The following is a 12,133-nucleotide window of genomic DNA, read 5'->3' on the forward strand; positions in this document are numbered from 1 at the left end:
ATCAAAAAATGGGCAGACGATCTAAATAGACATTTCTCCAAGGAAGACATACAGATGGGAATTCCCTGGTGGTCCAGTGGTTAGGACTCCATGCTTCCACTGCAGACGGCACAGGTTCTCTACCTGGTTGGGGAACTAAGATCCCGCATGCCACGTGGTGCGGCCAAAAAAAAAAAAAGACATACAGATGGCCAAAAGGCACCTGAAAAGATGCTCAACATTGCTCATTATAGAGAAATGCAAATCAAAACTATAATACTAAAATGAGGTATCACCTCACACCAGTCAGAATGGCCATCATTAAAAAGTCTACAAATAATAAATGCTAGAGAGGGTGTGGAGAAAAAGGAACCCTCCTCTACAGCTGGTGGGTTGTAAATTGCTACAGCCACTATGGAGGACAGTATGGCAGTTCCTTAAAAAACTAAAAATAGAGCTACCATATGATCCTGCAATCCCACTCCTGGGCATATACCCAGAGAATGCCATAATTTGAAATGGTACGTGCACCCCAAAGTTCATTGCAGCACTATTTGCAATAGCCAAGACATGGAAGCAACCTAAATGTCCACTGACAGATGAATGGATAAAGATGTGGTGTATATATGTACAATGGAATATTAGTCAAAAAAAGAATGAAATAATGCCATTTGCAGCAACATGGATGGACCCACAGATTATCATACTAAGTGAAGTAAATATCATATGATGTTACTTATAAGTGGAATCTTAAAAAAATGATACAAATGAACTTACATACAAAACAGAAATAGGCCCACAGACATAAAAAACAAATTTATGGTACCGAAGGAGGAAGGGGGGGGAGGGATAAATTAGGAGTTTGGGATTAACATATACACACTACTACACATAAAATAGAGAACTAACAAGGACCAACTGTATAGCACAGGGAATTATACTATTTTGTAATAGCCTATAAGGGAAAAGAATCTGAGAAAGAATATATACATACACACATATATATACATATATGTGTAACTAAATTATTTTGCTGTACACCTGAAACTAACACAACATTGTAAATCAACTATACTTCAATAAAAACAACAACAACAAAAGCAGGTTCCCAGAACCTCTTTGTGCATCTGTTGTGACATTTGAGATTGAGTGTTAAGAAAAACAATACATAGTGGCAGCTTTAGCATATTAATTTATGTGTGCTCCCTCCTGAAAATCCACTAAATGATAGTAAATATCTTTTTAAATAAGGCAATAAAACCACAAGAAATAGAGAAGACTCACAGCATCACAGTTTTAGGAGAGAGAAAGCAAATGGAAAGTGGTAAACGACTTAGCAGAATTGAAAATGTTGAATAACAAGCCAGCAATGGAGGACCTAAGAAGCAACTCAGTTTAGCTGAAGAACTCCCAAAGGCTCACGAATTGAAGCACTAGATATCTCTGGAATTAGGGGTAGAGAAGGGATGGAGAAAAGGATTGTTTGAAAGCCTATTTAAGAAACAGACCATTGGATCCCCTCCCAAATATGTACAGCAACTGTCCCTCTCACACCTGGGAAGAGGGGGTGTAGATACAACAATATGAAGATACAACAAAAGGTATCTAGATGAGAATGGGGTTGGGCATTTGGCAGAGTTGAGGGCATGGATATTGTACTGAAAATGGGATGGAGTGAAATGTACATAAGGAGCACTGAAACCCTGGGCCCAGCATTCTTCCTACATTTAGCAACCAAAATGGTGGCAGCCAGAGATACTCTCTCCAGGTGGGAGACTGGAGGAGCTTCTCTAGGGAATTTGACAAATCCAAGAGAAAAAAAAAAAACCAAAACAACAACAGCCTAGGACACTGATATCAGGTATCCACTGAAATAGTCCAGTCAGAGCAAAATAGCAAAGATCATAATTGACAAGCACTACCAATTTGCAGTTCTTTAGTTCCCCACTCTTAAATGTGAGCAAATAGCTAAGGATCAACAGACTTTAGAAGAAAACATCAAGTATGAAAGGTAGAGACCAAAATGAGCTGACAGAATAAAGTCACCTGAAGGAAGCAGAAAATGCAAATGGGAAAATATACATAAAACATTCTCAATATCTTCAGAGAGATAGAAAATACTACATATATGAAGCAAGAAGAGGATACTAGGGACTTCCTTGGTGGCCCAGTGGTAAAGAATCTGCCTTCCAATGCAGGGGACGCGGGTTCGATCCCTGGTCGGGGAACTAAGATCCCACATGCCGCGGGAAAACTGAGCCAGCGTGCCTCAGCTAGAGAGCCCGCATGCCGCAAACTACAGAGCCCATGTGCTCCGGTGCCCACGCGCCACAACTAGAGAGAGAAAACCCTCACGCCACAACCAGAGAGAAGTCCGTGCGCCACAACTAGAGAGAAGCCCACCTGCTGCAACAAAAATATCCCACATGCCACAATGAAGATCCTGCATGCCACAACGAAGACCCGACACAGCCAAAAATAAAAATAAAGAAATAAAGAAGAGAACACTATTAAAAAAAAGGAACAATCAGAGAACAAAAAAGAGCTCTTGGAAATTACAATAGCACAATGAAAACTCAGTGGAAGGGCTAAGGCAAAGACATGGAATGCAGAAAAGAAAACCATAGAAGTGTAACTTCCAAATAATAGAAATTCTAGATAGAAGGCACAAAAATAGTGAAGAGTATAAAATTATCAAGGAAAAATTCAGTAAGATTTTCTAGAAATGAAGGACATGAATTTCCAGATTGATAGGGCCCAGGGAGCACCCAGCACAATGGGTGAAAACAGACCCTGGCTCTGGCACTGGGGCATATCAGAGTGAAAATAAGGAACAGCAAGGACAGAGAAGATCCTACAGACATCCAGAGAGGGAAACATGATTCCTGTAAAGGGTCAGGAGTCAGAATGGCATCAGATTCCTCAACAGCAATGATGAAAGCTAGAAGAGAAGGGAGCTAGCTATGCCTTAAAATTTCAGAAAGAAAGGGCTTTCCATTCTGGGGTTCCGCACCCAGCCAATATCAATTAAATATGAATGATGAGGGGGAGGGGAGAAGGGAAGAAGGTCAATTTAGTGGTAAAACATCAAAAAGTAAGCCAATAAAGATAATTATTAACTCTAGAGAAAATAAAATATTGTGCAGGGAATCAAAAACAATTATTTACAAAGTCAGCATAATGCCAACACTGAGTAACAATCTGGCCAAATTTCTGCAAGGATGAGGGTGATTGGAATGTACCTGGGGGTGGGATGGGAGTGGTGAAACAGGTTAAAGTCTTATCTCCCCATAGAGAAATCAATGGAAACTACACAAATCAAAAACAAGCAACATAAGCATGTTATTTAGATATATAGAGGTAAATACCAAAATAATTGACTAAAAGAATCTAAAGGGTGTCCTCATTTCCTCTTCATAGCAACTATTTGACTGCTGTGCCCATATAATTTTTGTAAAATTACCAGTTTTGTAAAATTAAAAACCACAATTTAAAAAGGAACGAGATAAGGAGAAGGGCACTCATTTCTATAAGCAGTCATCTGTTGCAAAGACTAGAGCTGTGGTTTTGGAGAAATATCAAAAGGATAAGGAAGAAAAAAAAAGAACAAGAATCTCACTACCCAAAGATAATTGCTGTTAGGATTTCAGCTAAGATTCAATGTATTTTCTCTGAACCGAGCATTTAACCTAGCACATTTCTGTTGCACCCCAAGATTCAATTGAATGGAACAAGCATGAGCTGAGCACCTACTATGTGCCAGGCATTGTGTTAGGTGCTAAGAACATAGAGACAAAGATACACAGTCCCTGTCCTTTAATTCTGTTACAGGTTAGACTTAGAGGTAAAAGGAACATGGAGTTTTCATTGCCTCAGGAAGTCCCCCTCTTTAATTTCTTATTAACAAACCAACACTGAACTTATTAAACAATCTCTGTGGCTCCAAAAGTTCTAAAAGGAGAAGAAACTTTGCCAAGGCCAGTAATATACCTTCAAAATGAAACACGCTACAGGCTAATCAGGAATTTACCAAATTTAATTCTTATATACTCACTACCAGCACAAAATGTCAAGTATAGTAAGTGCTTGCAGCCCTTACTTTGCCTGACATAACTAAGAGTAATCACTTATCTTCACTGTGGTTTTGTCACCAGCAAAGCCCATTAACAATTCCCAGGAAATAAAAAAAGAATCTGGGTAACAAAATAAAGTCTAACTTTTTTTTTCTTTTCGTTTGAGTCCGTCTTGTTTTACTCGCTCATAGGGTGCCGCGTGCAGAGGCCTTGCAGCCAGCACTTCAGACCAGAGTTCCTAGTGAGTAATGGCTGCGCCTGACACCTCAGCTCGGTGGACCGTGTGGAGAAGCGCTGCACAGGGCATTGCAATTCAAGATGGCAGCCGTGTGCCGTGTGCAGAGATGCTGCACCAGGCACAGTGATCTGGAGCATGAGCAGCACAGCTGTGCCGTCAAGCAAAAACTCGGCCCCCGACTTCCCTGGTGGTGCAGTGGTTAAGAATCCGCCTGCCAATGCAGGGAACACAGGTTCGATCCCTGGTCCGGGAAGATCCCACATGCCGCGGAGCAACTAAGCCCGTGTGCCACAACTGCAGAGCCTGCGCTCTACAGCCTGCGAGCCACAACAACTGAGCCCATGTGCCACAACTACTGAAGCCCGCGTGCCTAGAGCCCGCGCTCCGCAACAAGAGAAGCCACCGCAATGAGAAGCCGGCGCACCGCAATGAAGGGTAGCCCCCGCTCGCCACAACCAGAGAAAAGCCCACGCAGCAACGAAGACCCAACACAACCATTAAAAAACAAAACAAAAACAACTCTGCCCCCTCCCAGCTACTAAGATCCCTAAAAAGCAGCCCCACCCACGACCTGCGGGGGAGACCCTCACTCTACAGGAAGGGCTCGCACCTGACCATTCTTTGATCAAAGAATTAAGCTTTCCTTTGCTTCTGAACTGAACTGTTTCGTTTTATTGGCTCGAAAGACACTGAGCAGAAGGACCCTTGTTGCGCCGACTGACTCGAGAGGGTCGGTAACAGCTAGGCAGTGCAGTGACCTGGTGACCCCAGGTGTTTATGTTTTCCAGCTTTATAATCCTAATAAGAAAATTAAATTCTGCACACTTTAAACCCAATTCATGTCAAGAAAGCTATAACTTCTCTTATCCCAATCTGATGAAGGAAAATATTAAACAAGGCAAACAAGTGAGAAAATGTTTTGCACCAGAACTGTTTGTTAGTACTGGACTCCAGCCTCTTTGGTCCGCTTACTCTGCAGTTGCAATCCTGTCTGAAGAGGGGAGATGGGCAGCATCCCACATGTCTCTGGAGCCTGACAGTCGGGGTTGAAACCCTGCTCTCCTCGCATTGGGTTCCTCATCTGTAGAATGGGCCTGTTAATAACAGCAAGTTTTTTTAAGGAAGGTTAAATGAGTCAATATTTGTAAGGCACATAGACCAGTGTCTGGCACCTAACAAGTGCTATGTAAGCATTTCCTGGTTAAAGGAAATATCAATAAATCCTGTTTGAATGGGCTCAAAAGTCTGTGCCCTTTACTATTCACAAAAGATTACAGACTTAAGAGTTAGCTAACCATTTCTTCCATTCTTTATGCCAGCTTCTTAACAAGCTGCTGGTTGGCTTTCTTTCCCATCTAATTCATGAGAAAGAAGCTACTCCACAATTATTATTAGATGATAAAAACATATCTTACTATATGTCAGATGCAATTTTAATCATTTCGTGTACACCATCTCATTTAATCTTCACATCAACTCATTTTAGAGTTAAGGAAACCAAGGCACAGAGAAGTTAAGTTACTTGCCCAAGGTTACACAGTTGGTAAGTGTTGGAGCCAGGATTCAGTCCTAGACAAGCTGGCTCCAGGGACCATGCGCTTCACCACGACAGTGGGCTACCCCACAAAGAGCAAGCTCTGCTAGGAATAACATGCAACTTTATTTTTATTTATTTATTTATTTATTTTGGCTGCGTCAGGTCTTAGTTGCTGCATGCGAGATCTTCGTTGAGGCATGCGGGCTTCTCTCTAGTTGTGGCGTGCAGGGTTTTTTTCCTCTCTAGCTGTGGTGTGCGGGCTTCTCTCTAGCTGTGGTGTGCGGATTTTCTCTCTCTAGTTGTGGCATGTGGGCTCCAGAGAACGTGGGCTCTGCAGTTTGCGGCTCGCGAGCTCTCTTGTTGAGGTGCACGGGCTCAGTAGCTGTGGCGTGTGGGCTTAGCTGCCCCCCAGCATGTGAGATCTTAGTTCCCCGACCAGGGATCGAACCCACATCCCCTGCATTGGAAGGTGGATTCTTAACCACTGGATCACCAGGGAAGTCCCAACATGCAACTTTAAACGCTACTGATCTTCTTTTTGTCTCTGCTATGAAAAGAAACCAGTTATTCCCAAAGCCTCAACAAGACTCACCTTTTCCCTATATGATAGCTTTTCCATTTGCCATACAATCACCAACTTCTTTCCTATCTGAACTTTTCTTTCCACTTCCATAAAATCTAGTTTTATTCCACTGAAAGATCAGAACCTACGGACCCTGAATTCTACATTCACCAGATTCATAGTCAAAGTATAGCTAAAGAAAAGTCAGCAGGGAGGTCAATTGGCCACTTGCCTCAGGCTGAACCCCATTGGTGGGTTCTGATGGTAAAGGATCCCTCAGCCAATTCTGTATTTCAACTTTGCTGGTCCTTACATCTAATTCCAGCCATTATTACCCAAGAAGATAAAACTCTGGGAAGATGCTGATCTACAAACCAAGAACCCAATTTACAGGAGAAACTACTTCTGGGTATGAAAGCTATCTAGGGCATTTTCATAGCACTTATTCTGGGTGAGACCAAGAACACCTGGAGTCCCTATTACTGATCAGAGTGTTGTTTAGTGAGGACAGGTTTAGAGACTAAGGAAGGAGATGATTTTAAAGAATATTTCCAACAAATTAGTACCCTGAGTGAACTTCTCTCTCTCCACACTAGAACTATGGGGTCCTGAGGGTCAGCTGCAACCCTTAGGACTAGAACAGCCTCTCTGCTGGGTAGGGCAGCAGACCATCTGGCATGGCTCTCCTCTTTGGCTACCTTTTCCTAGGCTCCACGTTACCTGTCACCCCCCTGTCAGAACCCTCCCGTACTCACACTTGTTGCAGTGTAAGTGCATGCATGTAATGTACACACATCACGTCAGGCTTGCTTTCTTGGGGACCTGTCTCGCCCAAATAAAACTCAGGAGTTTCTCATGACACTTCAGCGTGACACTAGCAAACCATTTCTTGGGTAGGGTTACTTCTAAAATGACTCACCTCACATTTAGAGAGGGACATTATTTCTAACTTTATTTTTATTTTTTGGCTGCGTTGGGTCGGGTCTTTGTTGCTGCACGCGGGCTTTCTCTAGTTGCAGCGAGCGGGGGCTACTATTCGTTGCGGTGTGTGGGCTTCTCATTGCGGTGGCTTCTCTTGTTGCGGAGCACAGTCTCTAGACACATGGGCTCAGTAGTTGTGGCTCACGGGCTCTAGAGCGCAGGCTCAGTAGCTGTGATGCATGGGTTTAGCTGCTCCGTGGCATGTGGGATCTTCCCGGACCAGGGCTTGAACCCATATCCCCTGCATTGGCAGGCGGATTCTTAACCACTGCACCACTAGGGAAGTCCCTATTTCTAACTTTATTTCCAGGTTCTGAGATCAGCTCCCTACTTAGAGCCAATCTCTAGCCAATCAAACTAGGGATTCAACATTTATCAGTGAAGTGATAACATATGATTGTGGTGATTTGCAGAAGATGAGAGACAAGAAGGAAAGGAGAACTCTGTGGTTGAACTAAACCTGGTCAATTGCCAGTGATTATTTATTGCAGTAACTTTAAAACTTTGTACTTATCTTGTTTTATTTGCCTTGGCCAAAAGAAAAAAAAAGTGTTATCTGTTGTCACAAGAATGACGTTAGAATTCTGAACTTTGAATCAGACAAACATAGATTTTACAGAATCCAAACAGATGTCATTTGAATACCTGTAAGACTTGTAGCACTACAGCTAGGAAGAATATGAAAATCATTCAGCCTAGAATATAACTAGATATGATACACTGGATCCAATCAGTTAGCGAAGCAATGTGGATGAGGGTGTGGGCTTAACTCATGCGTGAAAATTAAGGGTCGCACACTCAAGTGCAGGTCAGGGGATTGTCTGAGAGCCCCTTATCTGACATAGGGACATTAAAGAGCTTTCTAGAGGGGTGGGATAGGGAGGGTGGGAGGGAGGGAGATGCAAGAGGGAAGAGATATGGGGACATATGTATATATATAAATGATTCACTTTGTTATAAAGCAGAAACTAACACACCATTGTAAAGCAATTATACTTCAATAAAGATGTTAAAAAATATAATAATAATAAGATAATCCTTGACAAAATCAAAAAAAAAAAAAAAGAGCCTTCTAGTAATGCTAGTACTCCATCATTGTGAGAAAACTCATCCTAGACGTGTTGAAATAAACCTCCAGGCCCAAGATGGAGCCGCTCCTGTCCAGGGTGCTACAGCAGCAAACTTTCCTGTTTCTGTAAATGTTCCATGTGAGCAGAAACACAGTGTATCCAGTCAGACGATCCCATATATCAGGCCGGCTCTGGACTCTGGACTCATTTCCTTGTTCCTTGATCTTTCTAAATAAGGTCAGATATACAACCCCAATCAACCATGCCTTCCTTCCACGTTGGAACTTGTAACGTTTTGTAAAACTCACTGTTACCCAAAATACCTTGGGAAGGGTGCTGCACTGTTTGTGAGGCACCGTACTCCCCCAATCCATGGATTGTTTTCCTTTGAATAAAGGACATCAAACTCATTACTAAATTGTTTAATTTGTCATTTGACAATGTCTACAGCTATAAATATTCTTATCCCACCCAAAGTCTCAAGTCTACGTACAACCTCAGCTACCCAACAGGGCAATGTCGAATTACTTCGGAGGAAATAATTTCCTCCTTCATAGGTAAATGTCTGAGGAGATTTAGAGTTAAGTATAGAGGTGGTCAAATAAACCAAACCCTGAGTTATTACTATTTTGAATTAAATTTGGGAATAGCCTATAGCTATCTAGTATTTTAAGTACAGGCATACCTCAGAGATACTACAGGTTTGGGTCCAGACCACCAAAACAAAGTGGATATTGCAGTAAAGCAAGTCACATGAATTTTGGGGTTTCCTGGTGCATGTAAAAGTTACGTTTACACTATGCTGTAGTCTATTAAGTGTGCAATAGCATGATGTCTAAAAAGCAATATACATACCTTAATTTAAAACTATTGCTAATAAATGCTAACCATCATCTGAGCCTTCAATAAGTGGTAGTAGTAACATCAAAGATCACTGATCACAGATCACCATAACAAATATAATAGTAATAAAAACATTTGAAATATTGTGAGAATTACCAAAATGTGACACAGAGACATGAAGTGAGCAAATGCTGTTGGAAAATGGTGCTGATAGACTTGCTTGACACATGGTTGCCACACATCTTCAATTTGTAAAAAACACAGTATCTGCAAAGTACAATAAAGTGAAGCACAATAAAATGAGGGTTTCCTTTATTTAAAACAAGGAAGAGAATTTGGTATATTAAAGAGCAAATAGACTAACAGATTTGTCTTATAATTCCAATTTTTAAATGTATAATGAGTATTTATTAGATTTGTGATTTTAAGATAAAAGAAAATTGTGCTAAATTCATAAACTATGTTAGAAAGTTTAAGATAACTTGACTTTGCCATATTTATATGTTGTTATTTGATTTATAAAGCTTATTATTTAAGGTTTGTTTATCACACAGTTGTATTTTCAAAGAAAGTTAAATACATTAAATTTACAAATGCAGTTTAAATTTCTCAAGAGAGTTTAATTAGCAAACCAAATATTAATCAAATTCCCCCTTAAAAACTGATAAAATTTGCTAAATTTTATGGATGTAATAGATTTACAAAATGAACCAATTATTAAAGAAAAATACGTTCTTAGTTACAACTTTAGTAAATCATACATTAATTTTAACAATCAAAGTAGTCTCAGAAAAATTTTTTCTACTCATAAATGCCATGCTTAAGGATACACACTTACTCACATGCACACACACAAAACCTCATTTAACACCTATCATTACGGAAGAGGGCTTTGAGTCCCAGGAATCTGGGTAACCTAATTCCCATATGAGGCAAGGCATTCAAATTACTCTACAGAAAAATAAGCAAAAGATGAGAATACTCACTTTATAAAAGAGAAAAGCATCAATATACCTAGGAAAAGAAACTTAACCTTCTCAGTGGTTAAAGAAATGCCAAGTAAAACAAGAATGACTTTGCTATGACCAAGTGTCTTGTTTGCTTTGTTTCTTTTTCTTTTTTTTGGCTGGGCCACATGGGATGTGGCATCCTAGTTCCCCCATAGAACCTGTGCCCCCTGCATTGGCATTGGTAGTGTGGAGTCTTAACTACTGGACAGCCAGGGAAGTCCCTGCTTTGTTTCATTTTTAGTGTAAGTGTCCAAGGTTAGCAAGAACTCAGGGACATGGGTACTCATACACTGATTATGGGGGCTAAGGGTAATTTCATAGCTCATCAAAAATTAAAAAAACCCACATAATTTATGTATGCCCATTAAACCAGCATTTTTATTCAAAAATTTATCCTAAGGTAAAAATAACAACTTAAACATTTAACCACCTTGCAGTGCTGTGGATAATTGCTAAAAACTGGAAAGAATAAAACCAGCCAAGAATAAATAAAATGTGGCGTATTAATACAATAAAAACTATGTGATTTAAATATGACATAAAAGATATTTAGTACTTATATATTAAGAGAAAAAAGTATCATAAGAACACTATGACCCAATTTTTTTTAGAGAATTGTTTTTAAAATTAATTTACTTTATTTTATTTTTGGCTGTGTTGAGTCTTTGCTGCTGTGCTCGGGCTTTCTCTAGTTGCGGCGAGCGGGGGCTACTCTTCGTTGCGGCGCGCGGGCTTCTCATTGCGATGGTTTCTCTTATTGCGGTGCACGGGCTCTAGGTACATGGGCTTCAGTAGTTGTGGCATGCAGGCTCATGGGCTCGCGGGCTCTAGAGTACAGGCTCTGTAGTTGTGGCACATGGGCTTAGTTGCTCCGCAGCATGTGGGATCTTCCCAGACCAGGGCTCGAACCCTTGTTCCCTGCATTGACAGGGGGATTCTTAACCTCTGGGCCACCAGGGAAGTCCTTATGACCCATTTTTAAAGCATATACATGATAAAGAAAACTCTGAATGTATAGTCAGAAAAATATTAATAGTGGTTATCTCCGAGTGGTAGAATTATGCTATTATTTCCCCACTTTTGTTATTCATGTGTTCTAGTATTTTACAATGCGCATATATTGTTTATATAATAAGGAAAAACAATAAAAGCGTGCATGCATGTATGTATGTGTTTGGCTTGTTTGTTCACTTGTTTTAAGGTATGAACAAACCTTAAGGTAAATGAGAAAAACAGATGAGACCTCAGGATCTGAAGCACAGGTAAGGTTTACTCAATGTATAATCAAGCACTCCCTTTGATATCCACTTAAGGACAACATAAACAACATTGCTATAAGGGGAAAATATGCCTGACAAAGCACCTTTCCTTGAGAGAGCTGCTGGGGTAGAGCGCAAGCCTTCTAGTTTTATTCCTAAACTCTACCATGGCACTGTAGGTAGACTCTTTCTCATTTTAGTACAGACCTCAGCTTGCTTTCCATGACACTGCCCAGTCTGGATTATTTGTATTTAGCTTTGCAAAATAACTTGATTTACTTCTTACTAGAGGTGGAAGGCAACTGGGGACTGACTTACCCCTTTTTTTTTACTAATTAAAAAAAACAACAACAAGATTAAGAAACTTGCCCAGCATCTCCCAGTTACTCAATGGTAGACCAGGACTAGAATTTCATGGTGATCTAGTCCACCCATCAGGGGCATGCATCTCTTCCAGAGATGCCCATTCAACTGGTTTTACATATCATACTCAGAAGCTGTCAGGAAATTTGGGATTCTGTTTCTCAATCATTAAGTCAAGGATTGTTTTTATTGCTGTATCCTTATCTTTCTAAATCCAT

This window comes from Monodon monoceros, unplaced genomic scaffold (assembly GCF_005190385.1).
Source record: "Monodon monoceros isolate NGI ecotype Baffin Bay Population unplaced genomic scaffold, NGI_Narwhal_1 Super_Scaffold_6, whole genome shotgun sequence".
In the NCBI taxonomy this organism is placed as follows: Eukaryota; Metazoa; Chordata; class Mammalia; order Artiodactyla; family Monodontidae; genus Monodon; species Monodon monoceros.